Source organism: Falco cherrug, chromosome 1, assembly GCF_023634085.1.
Source record: "Falco cherrug isolate bFalChe1 chromosome 1, bFalChe1.pri, whole genome shotgun sequence".
NCBI lineage: Eukaryota > Metazoa > Chordata > Aves > Falconiformes > Falconidae > Falco > Falco cherrug.
The window spans coordinates 103,642,033-103,657,660 of NC_073697.1; the positions used below are offsets into that span (position 1 = coordinate 103,642,033).

Consider the following 15,628-nt stretch of genomic DNA (forward strand, 5'->3'; position numbering starts at 1 on the left):
ATCCTCCTCCACGTGTAGAAAAGCCATGCTGACCTCTTCCCTCCAGGGAAAGAAAAAAACCTCCCTTAAACTTTCAGAGGAAGGCAAGATGGTAGGCTGCTAGAAATAGCCATTTGCTCCACTCCAACTCTTACACCTGTGCCCCATGAGAAGAGAGACACCGAAGTTCATCTTTGGCTTAGTAGTACCCAAGTGCACAGCACGGCCAAGCAGGAGACCAGGTCACGCTGACTCTGCTAACTCTTTACAGGGAGGAGCAAGACCTTCCTTTGCTCTGTATTCTCCGTTTGACTTTTGCCATGTCACATAGTCCCTGACTTCTTACAGGAAAGATGATTTCAGTGATTATCAAATGCCTGAATTCCCTTGTTCACACTTTTACTCCTGACCTGGAGGCTACTCCCACCTCCTTACCAGGACAGCAGAGATGATGCCACCCCTCAACCTTGCTGCAGCATCACACAAGCGGCTTCACTGGAGACTAATGCTCAAGGGCTCAAGTATCACAATAACAGGACCAAACGCTAAACAGAAAAAGTGGTTTATCTCAGACAGGGAGAAGAGTAAGCCTATATAACTCTTAGAGAATGGTCCTGGGAGCAGCTCCTTAAAGGGCTAGCAGGTGGTTCACATAGGAATTGGGAGGGCAGCTGCACTGTCTGGTTTGCTAAAGTAGAGATCGCTCAACAACTCCATCGTACAGCTTGGCATACACTAGGGTCAAATTCATCTCACTGCTCGTAGTTATTGAAGTGCAAGTGAGACGCTTTGGCTCCCTTCACAGTCAGCACAGCCCAGGGAAGCCTCACAGGGCAGTTCAACTCACCTTACAGCCACAGAGTAACCTGAACCCTGGAGGGGCTTGTTTTTCTCCATCAATTATAAAGGGACATTAAATGGCCCCTTGCAGTAGATAAGTCATCACAGACATCCTCTGGCTGCGCAGGCAGCTCTGCACAGGCCTCGAGCCTTGGTCTGCAGCCTGTCTAGAGATCCCCCCAAAGTGCCATGCAGACACAATGGAGAAAACGGGAGCTGAGACAAAACAAATACATCTGTCCAGTATCAGTACAGCGGTGTTCAGAAGCCTTTCTGCAGATAGAGGCTTTCAGTAATGAGAAGCAACCGCAGATAAATGACAGCCAGAAGAGCTCTCCTGCTGCCTGAGTGGTTTATGGATGGTAGCTGGCATCTGCAGGAAGACAAAAAGCTCATGCTCTGCCTCTCTCCTCAAAGATCTTACGGCTTCCTCCCGACCTCATTTAGCTCAGGTTGGTTCATCTGGGGCAGCATTTGAGAGGCTGATGAAGGTGGTGGACAAGCCCAGAACCGGCCCCGTGCCAAGGGGTGTAGCATGGCACACCAGGCAGCACACTTGCCATTACATCTGGAGGTACTGTGCCTGTCCAAACCCTTCCTTGCAGAATCACTTGTGCATCTTCTCTGCTTTAGTATTCAGCAGGGAGCGGTTTTCTTCATTTAAAAGGCAGGGTACCACGCTGCTGCTGAAGTGCATTCGTGACGCAGCAGAGTTCACCTTTCTTCCGTGCCGGCTCTTGCAAGAGGAGCACAGTGTCTTCCTTGGCACGTTCAGCAGGGCCATGCTCGCTGAGCACGCAGCTCCCCCAGGCCAGGCAGCGCAGCGAGCTGCCAGGAGCGCACTTACAGACTAGGAGACACCAAGCATGCACCCTCAGCTCCACACACCGCTGGTTGAGATCTACATTCCCGGTGTTATCTTTGCACTCTCATGAAGTGCAATTACCTCCTCATTTTGCAGCTCTTTGTGGCTGTTTAATCTCTCCCATTTTGTTTCTGACATCTCCAATAATCCAACCCTGACACTCCTTATAGATACGGCAATTACAATACAGAGCAGCTCTCGACAGGATGAGTTGTATTTTTGCTTCCTTTCTGTAACACTCAAGCCACCAAACATGGCTACGCGAAATGGCAAAAGAAACCATCACTGACGATTTATATGGGTCCCCAGCAGATAGTGATAGCGCTATATATCTGTCTTAGCCAATTAAATGTCTGGAAGCTACCCAGCATAGGCCAGCCGAGGTAGAATTTACATGTGTTTCTGTTTTCAGTAATAACTCAGCTGCTATTTTCCCTTTCCTTATGTTTAGGTCAGAGACTTTGCTGTTACCACTCTCCTGCCTTCCCACACCACGTCACACACTCCGCAACTGGGGGGACTCGTCCTCAGGTTTTGACATGCCCACGATGGTGGGAGGCACAGTGCAGGACATCAGAAGCAGAACAGTTCCCAGACCAGCCTTGACAATCGGGCTTTTTTCTTCAACCGTCACAGAAATGGGCCAAGGAATTAGCAGTATCTTCTGACTGATCCTGAAGATAATTGATGAGCTTGCAGCAAACATCTCCACACAATGCAAGGCAACATCAGATATTTTTCGTTACTCTTCCAGTTCCCTGTACATGCTGGGATGTGTCACATTCCCTTTTTTTCTTGGCCAAGAAACTACAACTTCCAGCTGCTTCAGCAGAATCTAAAGGGACCAGTGACTGGCTATAAAAACTGAATGGGCCTCATGGTAACCCCGACAGCTGATGTATTAAGGCTTTGCATCTTCCTTATGCCGCCTGCAGCAAAAACAGCCCAGCAAGTACCTACACAGATTCAAATATAATAGGTTTCCTGATCTTGGTGTCACTTAATCCCTAGCTAAGGTGAGATCTCAGAAATAATTGAATCCTTCCAGAACAGGTTGGATTTGTAAGAGGGCTAAAGGAATTCAGGCATTCTACTGCCACTGAGTGTGTTTACACCTTACTTATATAGACATTAATCCCACGCTTTGGGACTTCTAGCTACCTGCAGGAATCAGGAGGGATTATTTTCCCCTGCTGATGGCCAACTTGCCTTTTCAGCTGCCTCCTCATTTTCTGGCTCTCCTCCAAAGTGGTCATTTTAAACTCAAAAATACCCTCAAACCTGGAGTAAGTAGTCATTCCTACCTAGTGTGTAGGATTTGTAGCAAGACAAATCTCAGCCTTCAGCACTCCCAGTCCCTGCAGAGCATCATGCTGGAGTTGGTCCTGGCCAAAGGGACTCTGTAGGAGAAGATATCACACCTTCTCCATGAAGGAGCTCCATGCACCAGCCCGTCCCCTCAGCACCAGGGAGCTGCAGGCACCTTTTATGGACACCTTTTGGAGGGGTTCAAGGAGGGATTTTCTCCTGCAGCTCAGAAGAGGTGTGGGGATGGGTGGCTAATGAGGAGCCGGGAGCAGAGGCAGAGCCTAACATCTGTTTCTCAGCCAAGCAGTCATGCTCTCTTCAGGTGACCTTGAGCATGTGCCATCAGCAGCACACTTGGAAAATCCACTCTGCAGTGAGGATAATTAAACCGACCCGCCTCACAGGTGTTGGGGAGGCTTCTCCTCCATGGTGATTTGTGACTGTCATAGCACAGCGTACGTGCAGTGAGGGAGTAGGATTTGTGTAAGAAAAACTCAGCTGAGATTTAGCACCTCCAGGGCCCCATCCCAGCGAGGGATAAAGGACCGTGCCTGCCTTTGGGAATATCTAATCCAAGATGACAGGGCTACTAATGAACAGAAAAAAGAAACCGATTACCCTACCTGTATCTTAACAGAAGGTATCAGTAACATTAGGGTGATCATTTTTTCTTTTGTAGCAGTGTACTCGATTCTATTCCTTAAAATCAGGTTAAGTATTATTTTTTAGGGAGCTAATGAGTAGATACTTGTGGCATATACTGAAGATGCAAAGAACATACAGAGCTAGTGGGTGTTAAGGAAACCTCACAAGACCATATTAATCTTCAGAGGGACATATGCATACTAGGTGTGTTTGTTGCCAATATTACGACTGGACTAGTTATACCAGTGTGAAGTTTGCTTTCCTCTCACCCCCATTATAGTTCAACAAAATAATCCCTTTATTGATGATATAATGTGCATCCCTGTGCTAACAAATTATTTGCTGTGTGCAATTGATTTCTGCTGCTGTAATCACTACACACAAATATCTTCTGTATCATTGCTCTGTAGAAAAATATGCTTTCCAGCAAGATTATATAGAGTAATAGTGTGATTACTCAGCTTCTATAAAGTTATCTATCTGCTTAACCTCTGTGCAGCCTTTACAGAAGGTTTATACAGACATGCTTCAGAAATGTATCCACCTACACTTTGTAAAAAACCTTGTTAAACCACCTTCCATCTCAGCCTGAGGATGAACTTCCAACTACTTCACAGAGAGGGCTGTGTCTAAGAGTAATTGCTTAATTTAGGAGATCCAGCCAGCTTCTCTTTTTAATGATATTACTCTTCCAAAGTGAATTTCACACAGCTAAAAGTCTTGAAGCAGCAGCAGCTCTGTGGACTAGACTCCTCACCCGAATACAAGCCTGGTAAAAGGAGCAACATAGGTTCCCTCTGTGGCTGAAATCTGAGCTCAGCTGAAGGTAATTTGCCCCCTACACCAACTCAGATCTCGAGTGTTATACTGGGAGGATGGACAAGGTGTACAAGTTAACGACTCACTGCGTCTGCAGTCTGCTGCCCACTAGGACCATGCCATCGTTCCCAAGTGCACTGCACAGCCCTTTCAGATGCTTTTGTCCCACTGACCCACAAGAGTGGGTACTCCCAGCCTGCTGGTCAATATTTGGTCCAAGGGGAGAATTCCAGGGAAGAAGCAGCCCCTGGGTTTGCAGTGATGGCAAACAGCCACTGGCAGCATCCCTTGCGCAGTGCCCAAGCTCACCTGCTTTGCCTGCTCCACAGCAGTTCTAGATAAAGAGAGGTTTGTGGGGAGGAAGCATTTCTCACCAGCTCCCATGCACAGAGGCAGATGCCATCGATGTCCCAACCACGCTGGAAGCCCAGCTCCCAGGCCCGCTCGTAACAGCTCCTGCGTGATGTTTCTATAGATCTCAGTGGATCGGCACCTCAACTGGCAGCATCAGCACAGACAGAATAGTTTACTACAGCTGAGGTTCCAGCCCCTGTTGTTTATCCTGCTCTATAAAACTGTCTTGTAAAGGTTATTTGCCCTGCTTGTGTTTGTCACGAGGCCACTTTGCTCTGGTGTTTTCAGATGTGACTGATAAGCACTCCTGCCTGAAATGTTTCAGATCCACAGCCCCCAGACATTCCCAGGTAGAACAGTTACACACCAGTCAAAAGCAAATGCCTTTCAATCACAAGAAGAGAAATGTTTCTGCTGCATCATGCACAATTACATGCTCAACTGTTACGAATAACTCTAAAACTCCTGCTCCAAGACTATTACCACCGTATGTGCCGCTTGCTCAGCCTGCTCTCTTCTTAGAAAGGGAAGTGCATGAGAACCAGTTTTGCCCTTTCCTGCTGCAGAAACAGCCATTATTTAAATCAGCCACAGCCAGAAGGATGATTTGGGCCCTGTATGAATGTAAAATACAAACCATCAATTCACCTCTGAGGTATCAAACTGAATCTGAGCCAGGATCACGCAGTCCCAGCAAGCCCCACCATTCAAAATACACTTAGAAATCTATAGAACACAAAATGCCTACTCATCACAATTTCCTGTCTCAGGAAAATCTCCTCTTTTCCTCAACCAAAGCTGTCTGCCACTGGTACCTCTACAGCTAATGGTGCCTGGGATGCCCTGCTGTGATACCCAACCAGCCTCTCAGGAAAGGAGTCACCAAGTGATCAGCCTCCCCCCTGTGCAAGGCAGCCCAGACAAGAAAGAGCTCATTTAATTCTGGTTTGCTGGGGCTTGGTGCTGAGCTGTGAGCAATGCCTGCACACATCAGTTGGTTGACCCTGCTCCTATCTGCCAGTGTGACCATGGGTGCAATTGGTCCAGAGTCAGCGAGCCAGGCAAAACTAGTAAAAGAACCCCATCTATCTGCAGGATTTTAGGTTAACTCGGCTCAATGTGAGTCGATTGAGAGGGGAGGGATGGCACCAGCACTGCACCGGCAGATCGGAGGAGGTGGTGACAGCCATCAAGGGGAGCGCTGAGTGGGAGGAAAGGGGCCCAGCTCTTCACACCTCATGTTCTGGCTCCAGCATCACCAGCCACGTGAACACAACCATGAACACAGCCACTTGGGTCAGATGGAGCAAAGCCCACAAGCACATGTTTCAGCTCGTCCGACCTCACCACAGGCACTCCAGCATGTGCTTACCCCCAATCTAACCACTAAGCCCTCAGGACCATCATACAACAAGAACTGAACACACACACACATCCTTCCTCATCAGCTGTGCCAACAGGAATAAGAGCAATCCACACAGGGAGAAAAAAAAAAATGTAGCATTTTCCTTTTCTATACATGCGGCTGAGGAGCTGGTGAAATTAACTACTTTAGAAAAATGGTGTCTTCAGTAAGGAATTTTAGTTTCACTTCTAATTGTAAGATGTTCAACGATGCATTTAGGACAGTGGTATGTACCTTGTGAGTGATACACAAATGTTCACATACTCTGTTTGATACAGGAAGCCATCAATAATTGCTGAGCCTGCGAGTACGATTTGTCTCTTGAAAGAACTAAAAGACCTCAAGAGCACTAAGGAAAATAAAACTCAACTGGGAAAGACAGTAACCTGACAGTTTTTCCATCCAAAGATGTCTCTCAGACTCTTAATTGCTCAGATTGCTTCTGATTACATCAGGTAGTACCAGGAAGTAGGTTACTCTGCAGAAAGAGGTGACAAAATAAGCAGAATTCCAACTACAGTATCTTTGATCTAGACTCCGGTTCACCAAGACTCTCATTTCTGACAAAAATAGAAAAATTTGCATCATCACATGGCAACACCACCAGCAATGTGACTGCTTCATCCACACTGGTCCCTGCCTCAGGCCCTGGCTGCTCCTCTTGGGCACTACAGTGATGACCAAACTGGAAAGAGATTTCAAAGACTGGAAAACTACTGTACAAAATTTAGCAAAAATATCCTTGTTAAAACAGGTGGATCTGCAGGGTTGCTCAGTCCTCTGAGGGATGGGTGGAGAACACAAGAACATGAGATAAAAACATCATACACTACATCCTGAGAAAGAACATGGCCTTCATACAACTTCAGATTAAAAAATCAGCCAGCAAGGCTGGGATATATTTAGGAAAAAGGTAGGTGCTTACCTGAGACAAGCACAGCCAGCCAGCTTACCACCTCCCTGCCAGCGGTACAGTCAGGCATGAGGGTGCGATGGGTGAAGGTCAGGTTTGTGATACGGGCATGCCTCTTTTTGCTGTTTGTTCTGGCAGAGATGATTATTCACCATGGGAATACAGCTGTTGGTAAATATTCCTGGAAAGAAATCACAAAGAAATAGAGAGAAGGCATCTGGCTTTCCTTTTGCAGCCAGAGAAATTATATCCAGGATGGAAAATGGTGCCATGAACTCCCAGTGGAAGAGCACCTCGACTCAGCATCGCGGCTGTGAGAGCTGTGCCGGGTGCCAGGGTGTACCTGCTTTTTCAGGACATGAGCATCTCAGGGACTGAAATGGGCCCAAAAGTCACAAAAGCCAGAGGCACCGGCAACGTGCACAGCCTGCCTGGCGTTACCGCAGGCAACACTCTGTTTGACTACTTTCTGAACACAAACCATAAGCTGAAGGGCTTCAGTAAGTGGGTGCCCTCCTTAGGGCATGTTTGAGAAAGCTGTTTTTCACAAAGCACCTTGGGAAATGGAAAGAACTCACTTAATGTGTTTTTCTTTCCCTTTTTCCCTTCTCTGTCCTTTTCTTTTCCCCCTCCTAAGTTGCTGCATTTTCTAAGTCAAAGGCATGGAACACTCACCGTTTCAGGGCCAAGCGTGTCTCCCCAGCACTCCAGTGCAGCAGGCTGGGGATGGCATTTATAGACACTTAGCTGACATATCTTGCATGATTAACAATTAAGAAGGTCTGTTTTCTAGTTCAAATAAAAGTTCAAGTACGTTGTCAACTCCTTTTTGGTTTAATTCCATACCAGTCTACAGAATCCCTCAAATGAAAAGCAGCCTCACACTGCTGCCTCCCTGGCACACAGACCTCACCCTGCACCTCTTCCAATGACTACATCTCACAAAAAAAGAGATTTATTCCTTCCCTTCCCACCCCAGAGGCAAGGTAGGACACACCCGGATGAGCCACCCCAGAGACAGACAGAAAAAGCAAGTTGAACGAACACCAAAACCACCAAGAGGCCAGGAAGGTTTAGTAAATACCAGCCTTGGGTTTGGTGCTGCCACATTTAAATCCCTTTCGGCATTCAGGTTTGCACGGACTTTCTGAGGAAGTACCACTGGAAAGTGGTTTATGAACAGCAGAAAGTCACAGGGTCAGATAAAAACCATCCACAGGCGCACATGGAGGGGAAGGGGGGCTGCCGGGATAAAGGAGGAAATTAAAACTGTGGAATACGAAATTATATCCAGTGTCCTACACAATTCTAGGGTTGCTGAGTTAAAGGCAATGAATAAATAAGAGAAATCCAAAACCAAGCAAATCTCTAGGATGAGACAAAATTCATTCCAGGGTGTTAGAGCAGATTTGAGGAAGGAAATGTGTGTGCCAACAGCAATTACTATGGAGAACTCGCTGAGCACAAGTCTAGAAGACTGGAAAATTGGAAAATAACAAACCAAATGTGGTATCAATATGCAAAAAATGAGAGCAAGCCTGGCTCAGGAAATTACAGGGCTATCAGCTTAATATTCATTACATATAGGAAAATGCAAGGTCCCCATTGTATACAAGAGTGTAATTAAATCAAGGGGTTCTGCTGAAATCAACTGCTTGTGATGTTTATGAATTAGCAGCAGATTCCACATGCAGCCACAGCCTGAGCATTCAGCCCGGGGCCTGGTATTATTTGTTACAATCTATAAACCAGCCCTGGTGAGAAGTTTGCTCCTAGACAGTATAAGTTTAAAATCTCTTGTTCAGAGGTTTGGGGTTTTTTGCCTTTTTTTTTTTTTTTTTTTTTTTTTTTGCTTTGCATGTGATTCAGTGCTGAAGAGGATTAGCACAAACAGGCCATCTGAGGACAGTGTCTGGGGGAAAATGTTATGGGCTGATTTACGGATTAGTGCTTATTTGTTTGCTGTTTAGAGCAACGGCAGTGAAGTATACCTCTTATTCCTCCTGCTTCTGCCCCTCTTCCTCTGCCGCAGCAACATCTGCAGCTATCCACTTATTTCTTCCCAGTGCTGGGATGCAGGGCCAGACGTTTGTTACGTTTCAAAGGGGTCATTGCTTGATGCCCACAGAAACACCATCCTCCTCTTCTGCCACACACCCACTGCACCGGGTTTTTATTTGCAAAGACACGGCCCAGCTCTGCGCAGCAGGGAGGGCAACGTTCACCATCCCAGCCTTGTCTGCTGAACCAGCAACGCTCTGGCGGTCCCGTCCGAGGTCAGAGCCGTGTGGATTTATATCAAGACCTCTATTGCTGGGCAAATGTCTTCAGTAAACTTTGAATCAGGATCCCAAGTCCTGGGAAATACCAAGGATGCAGCTCAGCATTCAGATGAACTAAATGTGTTCGGTCAGGCCAGACGTCCCAAGTGATGTACATTAATCCTCACCTGCTTCTCCTCTGCAAGGAACATGCAGAAACGTTAATAAATATTTCAAAAGCTCCTACAGTGCACCTAGCTTTTAGAAATGCATTCCACAATACTTTATTACCTTTAATAACCTGCAAGAAAAATTACAAATGAACACAAAGAGCCTATTTTAAGTGTGCAGTTGCAAATACCAAACAGGATTTTGAAACATAGCAAGCAGTGCCAGAGAGAAAACACGAGTCTCTTCACTTTCATCACAAGTTTCTTACATCAAGAAAACATATGGAGAACTTACGCAGAACCTTACTGTGTTTTTTAACTCAAAGTGAGATTTTTGAAGAAATATCCCCTTTGAATCTCTGTACTTACAGCATCAACACTGGCTAAAAAAAAGCTTGCCACTCGTTTATAATGAGTTAAAATGAAAACCCCCACAACAGCCCAAACCTGGAAGGGATTTAAAATATAGATCCTGACTTCAAGATCCATTCTTATGTTTAATTCTGTCCCTAACTTTTCCCAAAAAACCTAGCAATATGGGGAAAAAAAAGAAATTTAATGGATACAACAGTTAACCCTACACTTGCTGGCTTTCTTTTGGCGAGAGGACTTGGGATTTTTTAAACCTTTCAGTCCTTTTTCTTTTTAACTCAGCTTTTAAAGAAAAAAGTCCCCTCCAACCTGATGCTGCCTCAGGAATGGCAGAAACGTTCCCTTTTCCCCAGGCACATTTTGAACCCCACAGCTGATTTCAGAGACGCCTGACCGAAGAATGAAAGCCCCAAAGAAGTGTTCGTGTGTATAGATACATTTACGAATTTCATGAAAACAAGCAGCTGGGTAGGCAAGATGCCTGGACATAGCAAAAACCAAGTCCGTGAGGGAAAGGCTACTGATTGCTCAGGACCCAGAGGGTACCCAATGTCAAGTCTCCTCAGTCCCCCACTCAGAACCGCACAGTATTTATGCATATGGGTTTGCATCCCCTCCACTCACAGTATTTACACATATGAGTTTGCATCCCCTCCACTCACAGTATTTACACATATGAGTTTGCATCCCCTCCACTCACAGTATTTACACATATGGGTTTGCCTCCCCTCCACTCACAGTATTTACACATATGGGTTTACATCCCCTCCACTCGCACAGAGGTGTGGAGCTGGTAACCCAACAGGCTCCAAAGCGGGAGGCAAAGGGCTCAGGTAAGAGCTTTAGATTAAACACGTTCGGGTGGGAGGCAGGAGATCGTGCTTTTCCAACCAAAGGTCTGGGATCCAAGATAAATCTGTTTGTCCTGCTCACCTTCATCTATATTAATAGCTCAGACTTCAACTGTGGGGGGCTGCCAGTCATTCGGGGGCTTGTATGGGTTTTGCTGATTGCCAGGTCGTTAATGAGTCTCTGGCAGGAGAGGCAGAATAAGAACTGAGCCGCCATCTCCCACGGGCGCACACGGAACAGGAACCGAGCAAAAGCAATGGCAGCATGTCCTGGCCACACAGGTCAGCACGACAGGCTCCGAGTGCAGCAGAAAAGCCCACAAGTGAAGAAAGGACCACTGCTGGTGGTCACTTCCAGCTACCACGGGGCCTTTGAGGGGCTCAGTCCTGCCCCAACCCCAACTCCCCTCTTCCCTGCAAAGACCGAGGCTGAGGCACTGGGAGCAGGTTTGGCAGCAGCTTGGGTAGTGCTGGTGGAATACGGTTTAGTTAAGACTCACCTCATAAGGGGAAAATTAAAATCCTTGAGGTCACAAATTAAAAATTGTGACTTGGTAGAACAACAATTTATAAATAGAAAGACCTATTTCTGGCAAAAATCCTGTGGACCGAGTACTGAATCAAGAGGAAAAATGCTGTTTTCCTGTTACCCGCAGGAAGGTGTTACTTCTCTAGCACTTTTTCTTTGGCACTAGTGATCAGCATAACCCTGTGGGTGCTCCACAGCCCCTCGCTGTTGCATCTCCTTCCTGTTCCAATAAAACACAGCAAGGGAAAGGGCAAAATTCATCACTCGCCATTCCTGTTACAGCACAGTAGCTGCACGCTGTCCTTCACTTCCAGATTATACAATCACGGACAGGAAGGTGGGAGTGCACCTAAAATGCTTTGCTAAAAATACCAGCGCCACCCGAGATGTCTTTGAATCAGCGACTTTCCCAACAAATTCATTACGAAGATCAAAAAGCAGCTCCCAGCCCAAGCAGACTTTGGCAGAGCCCCACACAGAGGTGGGAACCTCAGGGTCCACAGCCTGGGGACAAAAAGGGGGAGTGAACGCCGTAAAGGCAGCCTGGGCATCACTCACGTGCCATCTGAACAGCTTGGGTGGGATCTGTCTGCAGAAAGTCTTGGCTTCAGCTAGCAGAGAATCAGCTCCAATATCAGTACCACAGTGCCACGATGCATTAAAGCAGCCAAAAATCATCACAAAATAAAGTTCTCAGCATGGTTAGGGCCCAGATTTGCAGGGCGCAGAGCCCTTTCCCTAATGACTCCGTACCCACTAAGTAAAGCACACAAGCAAGAATGGGTGCTCTCTCTCACTTTGGAATGAAAGCCAAGTTCCCAAGTGGTTGCAACATGGATGGATCTTTCTGGAGCAACTCCTGCTGGATTCTCCTGCTGTTCGTTATCTCTGACGACATGGAAGAAGCATGGCCGTGGTAGACCTGCACTGTGGCCTTCCCAAGCACTGGTGGGACCAGCCCTGGGATGACTCACAGAGCAACTGGGAACCAGAAGAAACTTCAGAGGAAGGAGAGAAGGGCTGCAGTGCAATTCCGAACGGACAGGGAGAGGCAGGCTGCGACAGACTATGTGGCTGGTCTCAATCCCGAAGGTCTCTGGGCACCCTCTTCTAGCTGTGACCTTGGGCTGTCCCCAGGAGCCATCAAACCACTGTCCAGGGTCACCACCCGCCCCAGTGACCAGCTAAGCCGCACAGTTCTCCTAATTCCCTGCAGAAATCAGTGCAATGAGACACAACGTGGCCCTACAAAATGCCCCAGTTGAGCTTAGGGCTGTTCAGGGAAGGCAGTGTTCTTTTATTACCAAATTAACTTCTTTTTTAAAAAAACATCCATTTCACTTTCCACATCAAAGATCATAATCTCCATGTAAAAGAGAGGGTTGATGAAAAAAGAGGTACTTAGAAAACACATTTTAAAATTTAAAATGCTACTAGCACTGATTCTTCTTCCTTGTAAAGAACTCTGGCTTTTTGTCTTATAAAGTACTCCAAGATCTCATTTGCAAACTACCACTACTAACTACTCTGGTTTTTTGCTGGCTGCTCACTTACTCTTTGGGGATTTCATATTCTTCTAAATTTTGTAAATGGCCACTAAAGTGGAGATGAACATTATAAAATACATTTCAATCACCCTCACAATTTAGACTAATTCATTGGCAACTGTACAAAATGCTATTTACAAGGTACTTCCATCAGCTAGTATCTGGCATTAAGTATTTTGAATCAATCTACCATCATTTTCATCTCTTATTTTTCATACAAGGGAAATTATTGATCGAAGCTTTTCAGCCTCATTTAATATACTGGAATAGGCTTTAAATTTTCCCATGTAAACCTCAGTGGAGATTAGCAACTCTGTCTTGCTTAATGCAACACAAATCAGTCTCCCTGATGAGACCACAATATTGTACATGACATCATGACCACTTTACTTGTTGATGGGCCCTGAGACAGGCACCTGCTAGAAACTCCTCGGGGACTAGCGTTTGAGCTTAGTTTGACTTACTAGGCGAAGTTGGTGGCTTAAAGGGAAAAATGGTGCCTTCACCTCTCAGAGGCCATGGCAATACTGCAGAGTAATACCTGGGATGGATTGGCAGGGAGGCAGAATTTTCCATCGCTCCTATCAAGTTCGCATTCAGTTTTTGAATCGCATTCAATTTTGCATTCAGTTGCTATTGTGATGGGTGTGTTCAAAACACGAGATTAGATTTGTGTATGCTGAGGACAGAGAGCTTGGCTGAATTTTGATGAACTTGTTCTTGAATAAATAAGCAAAACATCACTGAATAAGATACTCAGCCAGCTTCAATACATAGGGTAGCGAAACAGCCAGCTAGACAAACAGGATGTATCACACTGGAACGAGCACTGATGATTTTGTAATGACTCCGGCAGCTTTCAGCATATTAGCTACTACTGTAAAAAACAACCTGCAAATGTCTCGGTCCAGTTTACAGTAAAAACCAAGTTATGCTCTTGTAACCAAAGTAGCAGTCAGTGAGTAACACAGCACAGCATGCACCCCTCTCCCTTATCAAAATCAGCCTAGAGCTAATCGGCAAGCAAGAGCTGGCACCGAGTGCGTGGGGTGCACCTTGCAAGGGTGATGCTCCCCCAGGCTGCCACGGCCAAACTTTGCTCTGGAGATCCTATCAGGTAAGGACATCAGGATGGATTGGGTGGGAATACAAAAGCATTTTCTTGGGAGGAAACACAAGACTGGAAATGCTATTACAAGCAATGCTTGTGATATAGTGAAAAAAAACCCTAAAACTGCTGCAGACAGAAGCTGCATAGACAACAGAAAGAAGGAAGGGCAGGAGCTCAGCACTTGGAGAAGGGACAGTTGGTACAGTTGGTAGATGAGGTCAACAAGAATGTAAATAAGGAGCCTTCTGATGAGGACAGGCTAACTGCTAAAAGAACACAAACTGGGGTAAAATAACTGTGGTAGTAATAGATCAGCGACCTCCCACTCAAATGGCCCCCACCCCAAAGATCCCCACCCGGGGATCATGCTGATATAGATTAAAACCAGCCCAGTGGGCATGTATTAGCTTGACATGTTTAGAGTGGACAATAAGGACTAATAGTTAGCAAGCAGATGTTTTAAGATAACGGAAACTAAATAATAAAGACTGCTAATGAGTGCAAAGATAAACAGGGACTTCAGGTACCAGGAAGATGAAAAGGACATCTTGAAGAGGTGCCAGAGGGAGGAGATTCTGAATGTTCAGAAACCTTATGTATGTAAATGACTTTGTGTAACAAATATCAGGCCGCTTGTTGAAACGGTGTGCAAGTTAGGAGGAGCGACCCCCCCTCACACCCAGCGCCTCAATAAACATACCTGCTTTGTAACTCCTCCAGTTGTACAGTTCGATTCCGCACATCACCCAACACAAGATACAAGAGCTTAAGGTTGCTGTGGCATCCACGATGCTGCATTCGCTGCAAAACAAGAGAGAATAAATGTGCTCAAGGGCTGAACTTCCAGCGGTCCATTTCATGGACTAATTTGTGTGCAGGCTGATACTTTCAGTACATTTCTCTACTAACAGAGAATAATCATAGGATAAGTAGAGCAAGGTAAGTACATATGCTGCCATTGTTTTCTTGCAGCATAATAGCATCACCAATGAAGCCTGAATGCAGCCCAATTAGCATACAATAATTAGAATCACTGCTGCTTTTTCATTTACTTTTGCACACTAGATGAGGTGTTGGTTGCAGTATGCAGGGCTGCAAACCCATAGATAATGCTGATTGCGCAAGGCATGTCTCCTGTTCTCCCATCAAAAGAAAGGAGGGAGACATTAAACTGCCTTAAGCTGCTGAAATTGCCATTTTGGCCTGACTCAGGAAAGTCGCCAGCTTATCCCAGGAATATCTCAGCGCAGGCTGTGCTCCCGAGGGATAGGCACACCTGTAATACAGGTCGCCTTTAAATGGGGGTTTTAATGAAAAATCTGATTTTCCGTAAGACACTGCCTTTTAGCCTGTAACTTTTAACACCTTGTTGACTGCTGCTTAAGAGCTTAGACAAGCCTTAGGAAGCTGGCTGAAGAAACCCTACGCAATTGTCCTGGTTTGTTATGCGGCTGCCCTTGGGAAGAGCAGATGGTGGATGTTTGGAGAGGGCTCCTTCAGCAGCCAGTAACCCGGCATTTGTTGAAGTGTGGCTCGACCGTGCACTATTTATAACCCATCTACCACTGAAGAGTCTCTTAATGCTTGTTCAGACTTAAATGGCTAACTTTTATAGCCCATTTATGGCCCATTTCAACAAAGCAGTTAAACATGTTCCAG

General features: G+C 46.0%; 1 long non-coding RNA gene across 1 annotated transcript in view; it reads right to left on the reverse strand.

The window, feature by feature from the left end:
- LOC106631224 (uncharacterized) overlaps nt 1-15,628 on the reverse strand; it is a 317,186-nt gene that overhangs the window by 38,684 nt on the left and 262,874 nt on the right. Inside the window, exons 18-20 of the long non-coding RNA XR_008732814.1 lie at nt 14,670-14,770; nt 9,120-9,588; nt 7,141-7,309 (exon numbers count right to left, since the gene is read on the reverse strand). This is a non-coding gene — a long non-coding RNA (uncharacterized LOC106631224). The remainder of the gene's footprint in view (nt 1-7,140; nt 7,310-9,119; nt 9,589-14,669; nt 14,771-15,628) is intronic.